Source organism: Lactuca virosa, chromosome 7, assembly GCF_052849685.1.
Source record: "Lactuca virosa cultivar CGN04683 chromosome 7, Lactuca_virosa_CGN04683_v6, whole genome shotgun sequence".
NCBI classification, from domain to species: domain Eukaryota; kingdom Viridiplantae; phylum Streptophyta; class Magnoliopsida; order Asterales; family Asteraceae; genus Lactuca; species Lactuca virosa.
In genome coordinates this window covers 156,145,081-156,161,524 of record NC_136432.1, presented here as the reverse complement: position 1 = coordinate 156,161,524, position 16,444 = coordinate 156,145,081, and positions in this window count along the sequence as shown.

Genomic DNA, 16,444 nt, shown 5'->3' with positions numbered 1-16,444 from the left:
AGCGAAGCCCGATTTTTAATAAAAACCTGCTGTTTTGTAAAAGGAATTGTTTTAAGATTAACGAAGTGTTGTCCGAGTGCATGATCACCACCTTAACAAGTGAGTGCATAGTTAATTTAATCTTACACATAGATATGAAGTATTTTATATAAATTACGTGCTATGTGTGCACATAACCTGTATAGTTGCTATCTATGTTGGATGAACGATTTTATACATGTTTTAAATGATTTAAACTGTATATGTATTTTATATCTATGAATATGTTGGGTGAAATATGGGTAGATGAATGATGAGAGGTGAAAGATGATATGAGTGAACATTGGCAGCTATAGACTTAGTGCCTAATAAATAACATCGGCAGCTATGGACTTAGTGCCTATTGAATAAACGCTGGTAACTATGGACTTAGTACCTGATAGATAAACGTTGGTAGCTATGGACTTAGTACCTATTGAATAAATGCTGGTAGCTATGGACTTAGTACCTGATAGATAAACGTTGGTAGCTATGGACTTAGTACCTATTGTATAAACGCTGGTAGCTATGGACTTAGTACCTGATAGATAAACGTTAGTAGCTATGGACTTAGTACCTATCAGATAAACACTGGCAGTTATGGATTTAGTGCATATTAGATAAACGATGGTAGCTATGGACTTAGTACCTATTAGATAAACGATGGTGGCTATGGACTTAGTATCTATTAGATAAACATTGGTAGCTATGGACTTAGTACCCAATGAATGCAGCTATGGAATTAGTGCTTTACGAACGAGCATTGGCAGCTATGCATTTAGTGCCTGCTGTATAAACCCTGCCGACTATGGACTTAGTGCCTATTTTGTAAACACTGGCGACGATGGACTTCGGAATGAATGAACTAGGAATAGCTGATACTTAGGGTAGATCCTTAAGAGTAAACGAGATAATGGGGATGGGTAAATGGGTTAATTGTTTGATGTCTAAACATAATAATTATATTATTGTGGGTTGAAAACCCTATGTACTCACCAGGTTTCCCAACCTGACCCACTCAAGCTTATTTGTATCACAGGTGTCGATATGAAGCTACTTTACACTGAGATTTTTAAAAGAGATGTAGATCACTAGTGTAAATGAATGTAAGTTCTGTTTATGCTTATGTTTCTGTATTGACGATGACATCCCAAGGTTTTAAAAGGAATAAAAATACATTTCTTCGGAAATGCTTTGATAACACATTTATCATGTTTTCTGGGAACAAATTCCGCAACATTTTTATTAAAAGGGTACTCTGATTTTTATAAAGCATAAACATTGGTCTTTTTTGGCCGTGAAAATGGGGATGTCACACTACCCAATCCACATCTATCTTCATACAGGGCCACCAATAATCCCTTTTTAAGTCCAAATACATCTTAGTCACTCCCAGATGGATCGAGAATCTCGATCGATAGGCCTCCTCCATCAAAATACGCCAAGCTCCACCCGTATACGGAACCCATATCCGCCCATGATAGGTCATAAGCCCACGACTATCGGTCTCAAACTCGGAAATCTACCCAATCACTCGCTCTCTCTTACGGTTTTCTGGTCTCACGGTCTCCACCTGGGCCTCTCGGATGGTATCTAAGATTGGAGTCATTACCCTCATCCTCATGCACACATCTCAGACCGGAGCACTCACTGCTCGAGGACTCAGGGCGTCGGCTACCACATTAGCCTTGCCAGGGTGATACAAAATCTCACAGTCGTAATCTTTCACTACATCCATCCATCTCCTCTGTCTCATATTCAGGTTGGGCTGATCTATAATGTACTTCAGGCTCTTATGGTCCGTGTATATGGTACACCGAACACCGTACAGATAGTAGCGCCAAATCTTGAGGGCGAACACTACCGCCCCCAACTCCAAATCGTGGGTGGGATACCTCGTCTCATAAGGCTTTAAGTGCCTCGATGCATATGATATCACATGCCCCATCTGCATCAACACGGCTTCTATCCCTGATATAGATGCATCATAGTAAACCGAACACAATCTCTGGCGAAGAGTCTCAAATGAGGCCTGCTGCTCGGGCCCCCAGGCGAAAGTAACACCCTTCCTGGTCAATCTAGTAAGAGGAACCGCAATCTTGGAGAAATCTCTGATAAATCTCCGGTAGTAGCCTACCAAACCCAGGAAACTCATGATCTCGGACGGGGATCTCGACACCAACCATTGTATAACTGCCTCAATCTTGGCCGGGTCGACCAAAATCCCATTCTAATTAACGAGGTGCCCCAGGAACTGGACCTCTCGTAACCAGAAATCACACTTGGAGAATTTGGCGTAAAGCCTCTCCGTCCTCAATACTCTAATAATCTCCCGAAGATGCTCCCCGTGCTGCTCCTTAGACCTCGAGTATACCAGAATATCGTCGATGAACACGATCACCGACCGATCCAACATGGGCCTCCACACCCGGTTCATGAGATCCATGAACGCTGCCGGTGCGTTGGTGAGTCCGAAGGGCATCACAACAAACTCGTAGTGCCCATAACGAGTTCTAAAGGCCGTCTTCTGGATATCCTCATCGCAAACTCTCATCTGATGATATCCAGATCTCAAATCAATCTTGGAAAACCAAGATGCCCCCTGCAACTGATCGAATAAATCGTTGATCCTCGGTAGTGGATAACGGTTCTTGACCGTCAGCTTGTTCAACTCCCGGTAATCGATGCACATCCGGTGTGAACCATCCTTTTTCTTGAGAAAAAGGATCGGCGCTCCCCACGGTGAGCTACTCGGTCTGATAAAACCCTTCCCCAGCAGCTCCTGGAGCTGTGAGGATAACTCCTGCATCTCAGGCGGCGTAAGGCGATAAGGTGCCTTGGCAATAGGTGCCGCACCTGGAACCAACTCAATCCGGAACTCCACTTGCCTCTCGGGAGGCACACCTGACAATTCCTCAGGGAAAATGTCCAGAAACTCGCACACTATCGGGACCTCGGAGATAGAACTCGGCCTCTCTGTAGCAACCCACGTATCCATCATGTACGCCAAAAAGCCCATACAACCCTGTTGTAGACTCTGTCTCGCCCTGGCAGCAGAGCAGAAAGCTGATCCAGATCTGGTACCCTCGCCATACACCGTAATCACTCCCCCACTAGGGTCTCGTATGGTCACCATCTGATGCTCACAGTCGATCACAGCTCCAAACCGACTTAACCAACCCATGCCCACTATGACACAGACATCACCCATCGTTATCGGCTCCAGATCTATCGGGAACTCAACACCAAAAATCTCTAGTACACATCCTCGGAATACATCAGTGGCAAAAACCGCATGCTCGTTGGCTATAGAAACCCTCAGAGGTCGACTCAACACCTCTTGCCTGATACTGATGTGATGACTAAAAGCTAAAGACACGAAGGAACGACTCGCACCCGAGTCAAATAACACCAAAGCAAGTACAAAACTCACAATAAAAGTACCTATATGCAACACTGTATAAGCATAGATAAATCTCAAAATAATAGGAATAAGAAAATACGTACCAGCCACGACATCAGGTGTTGTGCGGACCTCCTCCGCTGTCAGCTAAAAAGCTCTCCCACGAGCTTTCGGTGTCTCGACCTTTGCTGGTTAACTATCAGTAGCTCGTAAAGCAGCAGGAGAGGAACCCTGGGCTGATCCATGAATGAGCTGAGGGCACTCGACCTTCCGATGGTCGGTCTGGTTGCAGTGAAAGCAAACTGCAAACCCCTTGGGGCAATCCTTCGCCAGGTTCCCCTCTTTGCCACATTTGTAGCAAATACCTGCCCGACATGATCCCTTGTCACTCTTGCCGCACTTGCCACAAGTGCGGCCCTTCTGGCCCCCGGCTCTTGTATCAGCGGGCTTTGCCCGCTTCGTCCTCGGCTGCGACTGTATCGGTCTCCTGTCTCTACCCCGGGACTCCTCCTCCTCTCTCGTCTGCAACTCAAGCTCAATCTCCCTCCTCCTAGCATTGGTCTGAAGCTCAACCAATGTCCAGTATGACGAGTTCGCCATGAACTCCCGTATATCCCTCATCAGTATGCTCAAATATCGGTTCACACGTGCCTGCTCAGTAGACACGTGCTCAGGGCAAAACAGCACCCTCTCATGAAACATCCTCGTGATCTCATTCACAGCTTTTGTCTTCTGCTTGAGAGATAGAAACTCCTGGGCTAACCGTTCCCTCTCCACCGGGGGAACATACTCGTCTCGGAACAACTGTGTAAATCTCTCCCATGTCACTACAGCATGATCTGTAGGAGTAAAGCTGGCAGTCACGAACTTCCACCAGTCCTTCGCTCCCAAGTGAAGCTGGTTCAGCGCGAACCGAACCCTCAGGTGCTCTGGCATGAACATGTGTAAAAACACCCCTCAATGTCGGAGATCCATCTCATAGCAGCAATCGGATCTTGTGTCCCATCAAACTCTGGTGGCTTCGTGTTGCTGAACTCCCGAAACAACAACAAGTCACCCCATTGTGGCCTCGAAGCAGTTAGGACTGCGGTGGCTGCGGCAGCAGCAGCCTCAATAACAACAGCATAGCGCTCATCGAAGGTCTCAATCAACGTGGTCTTAATAGACCTGAACATCTCTGGTATGGCCTCTCGGATAGCTGCGCCCACCTCAACATGGATGATACTGCGGATCTCCTTGTCACTGGTACCACTGGTGCCCTCGGGGTTATGGCGTGTACCCACCATAATGTCTTTGAAACACAACACGAAAAAAATCATCAGAGACTCGTTCGAGCATACTTACACTCGATTTTCCCGCCCCTACATGCTCCTTAGTCTCCCAAGGATTCTTACTTGGGTTGCATACAGATCCGGTGCTTTCAGTAGTATGGGCCCAATACTACCTTTCACACCAACTTGTAGTCATCCCAAGTCCTCCTCCTAGGATCCTAATTCACAGTACTCTATCCCTCACAGATATCAAACTACTCTCTCGGTAGATTCCTCTGTACTCATCTAGGTATCTCTACTAGATCACTCAAACTCTCTCTAAAAGATTCATGCTATGTTTCTCCTACTCAGTACACACATAGCAAATAATAGATAAGATCAATCATTTGCATACCCTAGGCTAAGGCATCATGAATCAGGAAACTCTAGCCCTATTTTTTGAAATACCTAGCCAATTCTCTAGCATGCATCCCTAACATCTCACAAATATCTCATAATGTAAACAAATAAGGGTATTTTGGGAAATCACCGTTCGAACTCTGGCTGATTGTACACACTACTCCATCTCCTTTTTCTCTTAAAACTGTTTACTCGTTTTAGAAAAATCATTTTTCCTTGAAATTTTTCCTCAAATCCTCAGTTTGAGTTCAGACATACCTGAAGGTACATCTGAATCCCTCCAACCAAGGCTCTGATACCAACTTGTAACACCCGTAAATTTTCAAACAAAATTTTTATTTTAAAATCACTTAATTCTCATGAACACATTTCACAAAACCCCAAAGTGTCAAATCATCAAAACACATATCCATAATTGTTTAATAAAAATCCAGGATCCTCAAAACATAACTCCATCTTGTGTGTACAATCAAGTCGGAGCCTTTCCGCGATCCTGAGAAGTACCTGAAACACATATCACATAACACGGTAAGTATAAAACTTAGTGAGTTCCCCAAAATATCAAACACATCTCATTAGCCTCTCATGGCTATAACTCGAATAAGACCCTCCCGTCACACGTGTCTCAATGGAACCCTCTGGTCCCACAACTCGGGTGGACCCTCCAGTCCTAACTCAGTAAAGCTCAGAATAATACACAGCATAAATCACAAAGACATAATGCAGGATATCACAATACTCAATAATAGCATACAAGACCCTCCGGTCACACAAATTACCACTCAAGGAAAGTATAGTGAGAAGACTCACCTAGTAAGTAAGCAAGTAAACCTCGTACCCCTCGAACGGTCTAATCCCCGCCTACATGTCATAATCATCTCTAATTAACACTTATAACCACAACTCTAATTACATTGAGCTAATATCTCTCTCTAACTCCCGGAATGGGTAAAAGACCATTTTACCCCTCCATGGTTTCCATAATACAATCCTTGACCAACCCTAAAAGTCAACAGAAGTCAACACTCAAATCAACAGTCCCTGTTGACCCAACTCGTCGAGTGCATCTATGTGACTCGTCGAGTCCCCTTGTTCCTCAGAAGTGTCGTGAATGTTCATCTTCACTCATCGAGTTGTCTCATCAACTCGATGAGTCACACGTGTCCAAACTTTTCGGGGAAAACCATAGCCGACTCGCCGAGCCCTCTTACCGACACGTTGAGTCCCTTCAGCCCCTTTTCTCATTCAGAGGATTTTGGGCAGAAATTGATGGGTTTTGAGCATTCTAACACTTCCTAAGTGTACATGCAACCCTAATAACCTTGGATCTATGTTTGTCTAATAATCATGCAAAGTTGAATTCCAAGGTTATATTCCTATCTAGCATACATGGGGAACATTTTTAACTTGAATGAAAGATAGAATAACTTACCTTGTTGTTGATTATGATCCTTGAAACCTTGTGAGCCTAGCACCCCAAGTGTGATGCCTCAAATGCTTCACACAACACCTAATGCAAAGGAGTAAACTTTGAGAGAATCTTACACTTGCAAAATCGGGTCTAGCCCTCTTGTTTCTTATGTGTAGCCTATTTTGGTGGAGAATGGGTTTCTTATATAGTGTTGACACATCTAGGGTTACACCATGTAAACCCTAATGTGTCATGACTCTTCATTTCCATGACCCATGGGTTTGTAACTCCCATGGAGCATCCATGGAGCATCCTATGGGTGGAACCCAACTTGATAATCCATGGAGCCTCTTAGCCCACTATATAAGATATGGAAGATTTACATAATCTACCCATATATTTAATTAGTTATCTTTTGATCACTTAATTAATTCTAAATTAATTCTTGATCAAACTAATTAAATAATATTATTAATATATTAGAACTTATAATATATTAATAAACCATAAGTGTTATTTCTCTCATTTTAGTTTATCCAATTGCATGGTGCCATGAAACCCAAATGGACCATGCCGGGTCGGGTCAAGTACATACCAGAAATAGTTATGGACTTAGACACCTTATCCAACAGTCTCCCACTTGGATAAGTCTAATAACTATAACTGCAATACTTCAGGAACCGATCGGCAATCGTAGCTCTTTCAAGGTCTCTCGGAACTGAGAAGATGATGATACGCCATTTAAGATAAGTGATCATATAATCCTCTGTTCTAGATATCAGCCGGACAAATACATGGAACAATGTCTTACTTATTGTCCAGCAGTTTGTTTCCCGATTTCCGATTTGTTTGACAAAGAACTTAATTGAACACATCAACTTAGTTCTGACCGGGCCCGGTACATAGGTCAAAACAAAATCATCGAGGGGCCCAGATATCAGCTTCTAATCCAAGAAGGAACAGATAAACTTCGACTCATATGTTTGTTCTACCACTCATTGAATTATACATAAAAGCACGTTTTATAACATCGAGTTACCAATGCGTTAACGTACAATCAATGCATAACCAACTCATAAGTAACAAATCATATATCTAGGTTTGAAGACTTATATGATATTACCGTCTCACGATCACTCGAGATAAATTCCATGAAGTGATTCCAGTGAGCGTGGGTTGAGTCCAATGCTCAGAACTTATGAGCACTCATGAGTGTTATAGCCATGTCCAACAACTTAGATCTCTGCAACCAATCATGACAGTCTTGATTCATACCTACTTCCGACATATGACCGACTGTGGAGGTTCGAATAATATGATATACCAAACATAATTATTCTGGAAGTCAAAACATGCAAAAGAAATATAGTAAACGATCGACAAGAGATAGCAACACTTTACTCATAAATAAAACACCTTTTATTCATCATCTAATGTCAATTACACTTTACAAATTTCAAGGTTATCTAACTACTAAATCTAATATCATCCTTCAGCCCTATGCTCCGAGCATGCTGGAGATGCTTAACCCGAGTCAGTCCCTTCGTGAGGGGATCTGCTGGATTCTCATCCGATGATACCCTTTTTGCCACGAGGAGTCCTTCTACTATTCGATGTCTGATGAAATGGTATTTTTTGTCGATGTGTCTGGATCTCCCGTGATCCCTTGGTTCCTTGGCTAAGGCAACTGCACTTTCACTATCACAGAAAATTTCCATTGGCTCTTTAATAGCTGGTACAACTCCAAGGTCTCCAATGAAGTTCTTCAGCCATATCGCCTCCTTTGCTGCCTCGCTAGCTGCTATATACTCTGATTCGCAAGTTGAATCAGCCACGGTCTCTTGCTTGGAACTCTTCCAAGAAATTGCTCCTCCATTTAAGGTAAAGACCCAGCCTGACTGAGAGCGGAAATTATCCCTATCAGTCTGAAAGCTAGCATCACTATACCCTACAACTCTCAAGTCTTCACTCCCACCGAGGGTAAGGACCCAGTCCTTAGTCCTCCGTAGGTACTTGAGGATATTCTTTACCGCAGTCCAGTGTGCCTTGCCAGGGTTCCCCTGATACCTGCTAACCATGCTCAAAGCAAAGGCTACATCAGGTCGAGTACACGTCATAGCATACATGATCGATCCTACAGCCGAAGCATAAGGTATTCGACTTATTTCTGCTATCTCAGCCTCAGTACTAGGGCTTTGTGTCTTACTCAATCTGGCATTACTCTGGATGGGTAACTCTCCTTTCTTGGAGTCCTGCATGCCGAATCTCTTCAACACCTTATCCAAGTAAGTACTCTGACTAAGTCCAATTAGTCTTTTACTCCGATCTCTCAAGATCCTTATCCCTAGAATATAGGCAGCTTCTCCTAGGTCCTTCATAGAGAAACACTTCCCAAGCCAGGACTTAACTTCCTGCAGAGTTGGGATGTCATTTCCTATGAGTAGTATGTCATCCACATACAATACCAAAAAGCTAACTATACTCCCACTAGCCTTGACATATACACAAGATTCATCTTCACTCCTAGAAAAGCCAAATTCTTTGACTTTCTCATCAAAGCAAAGATTCCATCTACGAGGTGCTTGCTTTAACCCATAAATGGATTTCCCAAGCTTACACACTTTATTAGGGTACTCTGTATTGACAAAACCCTCTGGCTGACTCATGTAAACATCCTCAGCCAACTTTCCATTAAGGAAAGCGGTTTTGACATCTATTTGCCATATTTTATAGTCATGAAATGCAGCTATGGCTAACAGAACCCTAATAGACTTAATCTTGGCCACTGGAGAAAAGGTCTCATCATAATCAACTCCCGGAGTTTGTGAGAAACCCTTTGCAACCAGTCGTGCCTTATAAGTGTGTACATTACCATCCATGTCGTTCTTCTTCTTGAAGATCCATTTGCACCCTATAGTCTTACGACCTGGTACATTCTCAACCAAGTTCCAAACTTGATTGTCATACATGGACTGTATCTCGCTGTCCATTGCCTCTTTCCTCTTGGCTGACTCAGGGCCTGCTATGGCTTCCGCGTAACTGTTAGGTTCATCCAGACCTATCAGTGTCTCATCACTGATAAGTGTATCACCTTCCGCAGTAATATGGAATCCATAGTAATGCTCAGGTGCATTCCTAACCCTTGTGGAACGCCTCAGAGGTACAAACTTGTCAATTGGCTCAACAGAAGTTTCCTCCTCAAGTTGAGTGCTAGGGTTTGAAGTTCCTTCACCACTTGACTCTTGAATTTCTTCAAGGTCAACTTGCCTCCCACTGTCTCCTTGGCTTATGAACTCTCTCTCTCTCGAAAGAAAGCCCTCCTAGCTACAAAGACCACATTCTCACTAGGTCTGTAGAAGAGGTAACCAAAGGATTTCTGTGGGTAGCCGATGAAAATACACCTCTCACTTCGAGGTTCGATCTTATCATGAGTCTCGCGTCTCACGAAAGCCTCGCAACCCCAAATCTTATTGTGGTCTAGTTTGGGTACTTTACCAGTCCACATCTCATGAGGAGTTTTGGCAACTTTCTTTGTGGGAACCAGATTAAGGATATGGGCGGCAGTCTCTAAGGCATACCCCCAAAATGAGATTGGTAGCGAAGCTCGACTCATCATGGAACGAACCATATCCAACAAGGTTCGATTACGCCTCTCAGCTACACCATTCAACTGCGGTGTCCTGGGAGGTGTCAATTTTGAGACAATCCCACATTCCCTAAGATAGTCGAGGAACTCTGAACTAAGATACTCACCACCTCGATCGGATCGAAGCATCTTAATGTTCCTGCCCAACTGATTCTCCACTTCTTGCTTAAACTCTTTGAATTTCTCAAAGGTTTCTGACTTATGCTTGATTAAGTAGACATATCCATATCTACTGTAATCATCACTAAAAGTCAAATAATAACGATTAGCATCCCTTGTGGCATGTTTGAAGGGCCCACACACATCCATGTGTATAAGATCCAACAAACCTTCACCCCTCTCACAAGAACCTGTGAAGGGTGACTTTGTCATTTTTCCAAGTAAGCATGTCTCGCAACTATCATCTGACTTTAGGTCAAATGACTCCAATACTCCATCCTTTTGGAGTTGGCCTATGCGTTTCTTGCTTATATGTCCAAGACGACAATGTCATAATGATGCTTTATCCAAGTTATTATCATTAACATAATCAATACACAATACATTATTTCCTAAGTTATCAACCACAGATACAGTTTCATACACACCATCACAAGGTAATGCTTTAAAATAAAGAACATTATTAAAGAAAGCATTAATCGAACCAACTTCATTATCAAATGAAAAGGTGAAACCTTGTTTATACAATGCATGAAAGGAAATAATATTTCTTGCCATTTCTGGCGAATAACAACATTTATTCAAATCTAAACTAAACCCACTACTTAGCGATAAAGTATAAACTCCAATATTGGTGACAGGTAAAGCTTTCCTATTCCCCATGATTAAGTTTATTCTTCCATGCTCCACATTCTCACTTCTTCTTAGTCCCTGCAAATCAGAACAGATATGAATACCACAACTGGTATCAAGGACCCAAGAGTTAGAATGGGGTGAGTTATTAGATAAGATAGTGTAAATACCTGCATGGTTGGGTTTAACTTTCCCATCCTTCACATCTTGCTGGTACTTTGGGCAGTTCCGCTTCCAATGTGACTTTTCATGGCAATAGAAGCATTCAGCCTCTTTAGGGTCAGAAGAAGGAGTGACGAAACCTTTCTTGGTTCCACTTGAAGAAGAGCCATCAAGGGTCCTAGCCTTGGTACCCTTCGAAGAGCTCTTCCTCTTCTTCCCTCGACCTTTCCCGATTGCCAAAACCGGGGCGGAGTTTGGAGTAAGAGTGTTAACAACCGACTTACCCTTAAGACCTATTTATGCGGTCTTGAGGAGTCCCTGAAGTTTGCTGAGTGTGACCTCTTCCTTATTCATGTGATATGTCATGCGGAATTGATCATAGCACGATGGTAAGGAGTGCAAAATGATATCTATTGCAAGCTCCTCAGGGAAGTTCACATTAAGCTTCAGCAACCGATCCACATACCTTTGCATTTTCTGCATGTGGCTCGTGACGGATTCCCCGTCCTTCATCATGGTTGTTATGATAGAGCATATGATTTCATACCTCTCTTGTCGTGCACTTTGATGGTATCTTTCCATCAGATCTTGGTGCATTTCAAAAGGGTAGAAGTCCTCATAGGACTTTTGGAGTTCCGCTGTCATGGTGGCCAACATGATGCATGCCATTTTTGTAGCATCCCTTTCATGTGTCCGGAAGTCAGCGATCTCCTGGGGAGTTGCAGTGGTCTCATCAATCTCCTTACGCTCCTTGTCAAGGACATATTCTTTGTCCTCGTAGCGGGTAATCATCCTGATGTTTCTGATCCATTCATTGAAGTTGGATCCATCAAAAATGACTTTCCCACACAAGTTCATAAGGGTAAAGGAGCCATTAGGATTAGAGCCATAAGCAGCATTGTTTGAAGACATCTGAAAGAAGAGAACAAGATTAGTTTAGATATTAAGAGAGTCCTTAATAAAACACCCAAATGTAATATTAAGGCTAGGATCCAATCACAATATATTATAACTTAGAAGAGGTATGTCGTAATCCAAGCTATAACATATTTGAAAGGTAGGTGAATGACGATTCACCAATTTCCACCATGAAAAACGAAATATAGATATTAGGTTTTTAATTGGTTCTTAGAAATTCCTAGATTCTTTTGAGATTCAATGAATTTTTTTCAAAGGCATGTTTCAATCTCGAGTGTGCCCTCCAAGTTTTGTGACTGGGATACCGAGGATCACAAAACGAGGTGTGAAGTAACCATGCAAATCACTTGGTACACTCAATGTTTATTACTCAATCGATGTGTCGATTAACCACACGAGCTCCACCGACCTATAATAAACTTTAAGTCACCCTTTACCTACCTTGTTAAGTCCAAGTTAGTGTGCCGGTTAACCACACGAGCTCCACTAACGACTTAAACAAAGTGTAAAGTGTAATTTCATGGATTAGCACCTTATTCACGTTTTACTAAAGTAACTAAGATTGGGAATTTAATAAAAGCATTTAGTTACTTTATAATATTCATCATACTTTTAATGAGAATTTATAAGTCCTTGTCCTACCCGTTCGGCTAACGACCCTCCACCGATCAAGGAAGCGGTGGGTGAGAGTGGACACCCATTAAGTTGCCATTTTATAGGCAACAACCTTATACCCCCCTTATAGACCGGCTTCGTGAATGAGGCGTACTAGCGGTAAGACGACTTGACGTTATACATATATATATTAGTAACTTATAATATTATAAAGTATAAGGGTTGAATTTTAACTTTTAAAATTCTAAGGGTTGGAACTAAAGTTTTAATCAAGACTTTACATGTTCCAAAACTTGAGGGCAAGTTTTGTAAACTTCCAAAACTTTTCATTTCTTATAACTTATGAATTAATTGAGTAATAAAAATGAAGACTCTTCATTTTTATAACTCTTGTGTTCTTTTAATGGCTTTAATAAAAGTGAGACTTTTGGTTTTCCATAACTTGAGGACAAGTTATGGACTCCATTAAAACACATTATGATCATGAATTAAACTACCATGAAGGTTACAAACAATTCCTATGATCATCTAATCTTCATAAGTTCAAGAACATGAATATGAACACTTTCAAGAATCAAAAAATTACACTTAAAAAAACTTGTAATTTTAATAATTGCAATTGTAAATGGATTAGCATAAACATTACACCATCTAAAACAAGCTTTAAAACATCAAAACAGTTTAGGGTAATGTTTCTAGTCCATTTCCAGCAACAAATGTGCAAAATTTCATACGAGCAGAAAACAGAAAAACGATTTTTTTTTCAAGCTGTTTGCACACAAAAAAAAAAACAACAAACAAACCTAGTCTCTGATACCACTGATGGGTTTTGAGCATTCTAACACTTCCTAAGTGTACATGCAACCCTAATAACCTTGGATCTATGTTTTCTAATAATCATGCAAAGTTGAATTCCAAGGTTATATTCCTATCTAGCATACATGGGGAACATTTTTAACTTGAATGAAAGATAGAATAACTTACCTTGTTGTTGATTATGATCCTTGAAACCTTGTGAGCCTAGCACCCCAAGTGTGATGCCTCAAATGCTTCACACAACACCAAATGCAAAGGAGTAAACTTTGAGAGAATCTTACACTTGCAAAATCGGGTCTAGCCCTCTTGTTTCTTATGTGTAGCCTATTTTGGTGGAGAATGGGTTTCTTATATAGTGTTGACACATCTAGGGTTACACCATGTAAACCCTAATGTGTCATGACTCTTCATTTCCATGACCCATGGGTTTGTAACTCCCATGGAGCATCCATGGAGCATCCTATGGGTGGAACCCAACTTGATAATCCATGGAGCCTCTTAGCCCACTATATAAGATATGGAAGATTTACATAATCTACCCATATATTTAATTAGTTATCTTTTGATCACTTAATTAATTCTAAATTAATTCTTGATCAAACTAATTAAATAATATTATTAATATATTAGAACTTATAATATATTAATAAACCATAAGTGTTATTTCTCTCATTTTAGTTTATCCAATTGCATGGTGCCATGCAACCCAAATGGACCATGCTGGGTCGGGTCAAGTACATACCAGAAATAGTTATGGACTTAGACACCTTATCCAACAGAAATTGTGTCTCATACTCTGGATCTAGCCTTCCAAGGCTCACTTATCATGTAAAGCTGCAAGCTTTACGTTTATGCATGGCATTTATGGCTCAAAATACCAAAACAAGCTCCATAAGAGGTCTCATGCATGGAAACTTGTCCAAAGCTTGATAAAGCTTGGATCTTTGGGCTCATGGGACCTCAATATGTCCGGATCTGGATTCTCAACTCCATGACAAGCTCATAACACTCTAGATCTCAAAGAAGGATGGGGGAAAAGGCCCTAAACTCCCTAAAACGAGATCTAACTAATCAATGAGCAATATAGTGACTTTTTACCTTCAAACAGTAGCTAAGAATGAGTGAACACCAGATCCAAAAGCTCCTTCTCGTCCAAGATCTCCTGTTCTTCAACTCTCCTCCAAGAATGCACTAAAACCCACAAAATTAGCCTCTCTGTCCCTCACACAAGGTCACGGATCGATTAGGGTTTCTCATAGTGTAGTAGGGTGACAACGATGGCGGAAATGAGGGCTTAAGGTCCTTTAAATAGGACACAAACCCGGAAAATTAGGGTTTCGTCACACAGCTCCTACTCGTCGAGTAGACTTTAAAGTCACGGGGCCAATTAACTCCTCTACTCGGCGAGTTGGGGCATCCAACTCGTCGAGTTGCTCTGCTAAATTGAATGGATTTAATTAAATAATATACATGGGACTCGGGATGTGACATAGCCATAATCTGTTCGCGAGACTTAACCACGTACGCTAGGCGTACGTGAGTCTAGTTTTTAGGGTTTGCACCCTATTTTGGGACCTTAAGTCCCCCAATCCCTTTACCTTTTCAACCTCCATTTCCCTTGTTGTGATAATCTCGAACCCTAAGCCACCTTGAGTGCATTTGTGAGCATACTTGAGAATTTTTGGTGTTCTTTAGAGTCTTTGAAGAAGAAGGAAGCTTGGGAAGAAGCAAGGACGTGAGAAGAGCTTGTAGATCCAGAAGTTTGGCACCATTTCTGACCCTTTGAGGGTATAAAGTTTAAACCTTGATCATTGCATGCTTAGATCTAGGTTTAGGGTAGAAATGGTATCTTTTGGTCCCGTAGTTTGGATTCTTGCAGTTGAGCAACTTCATACCATATGAGCTGCCCTTTTGAGCTCTTGGAGGTGTTTTGAGTTATAAAAATCGGATCTAGATGGTTAAGCCACAACCATGCAAGTGTTAGGAACCATCCATGTGTGCTTATGGACTTGATTCATGTTTTGAGCCCCATCCTTGCATGCAAAAGCATAAAGTTTGCAACTTTCTGGCTTAGGACGTTTTTAGGGGCTTGGATCTAAGTTTTGGATGTTGGGTCTTAATGTATTAAGTCATGGAAGTGAGAATGGGTTGGCAGACCAGTACGCCATACGTACTCCAATGTAAGCTGCACGTACTGGGTCAGCGCCTCGACCCCTGGTCAACACCAGCGTACGCTGGGCGTACAAGCCAAGTACGTCGCACATACACAGTCAGTGGTCGTAGAAGGTTCTTGGGCTCATTTGGTGTTGGGCTTTGGAGTTGAGTTAGTTGGGCCTCGGGCCCACCTGATTGTAGCAAGTCATTTTTTGGGCCTTAGGCCATGTTTGGGATTCTTGGGCCATATTGGGCCTTAGAGGCCCTATAGTGGGCTTGGATGCCTTATTTTGTGGATTTGGGCCTTGGAGGAAAGGAGGCCCAATAAGGCAAAGGTAAAGGAGCCCTTCTGTATTAAGTTAAGAATTGGGGTTTTGGACCTTCGGGTTAGAATGTGACCTAATTTCTAATTAGTGTTTTATGCTTGTACGATAGGGAGAGGAGTTCGCGGGACATCTGCTGAGTGTGATTTGATACCTACAGTCTGAGGCGAGTCTTCCTTCGCAGTAGCCGTGGGTCGAAGGCACCAAGGCCGACCCATTAGTTTATGTTATAGTGTGATGATTGTCTTTGTGATAATTGTCAGTTATGCCTGTATTTGCTTGATGACTTTGTGATTTCTGTTATGATATTATGTGGTAGTAGTAGGGTGAAATAGACTCGGTATCCGGTTGAAATAAACCGAAGGGGATTGCAAGCACCCAAATATGTTTGATAGTATTCGGTTGAGATAGACCGAAGGGGTAGGAAAACACCCAAATATGCTTGTTAGTATCCAGTTGAAATAGACCGAATAGGTAGGTCGACACCCAGATATGCTTGGCAGTATGTTTGTTTAG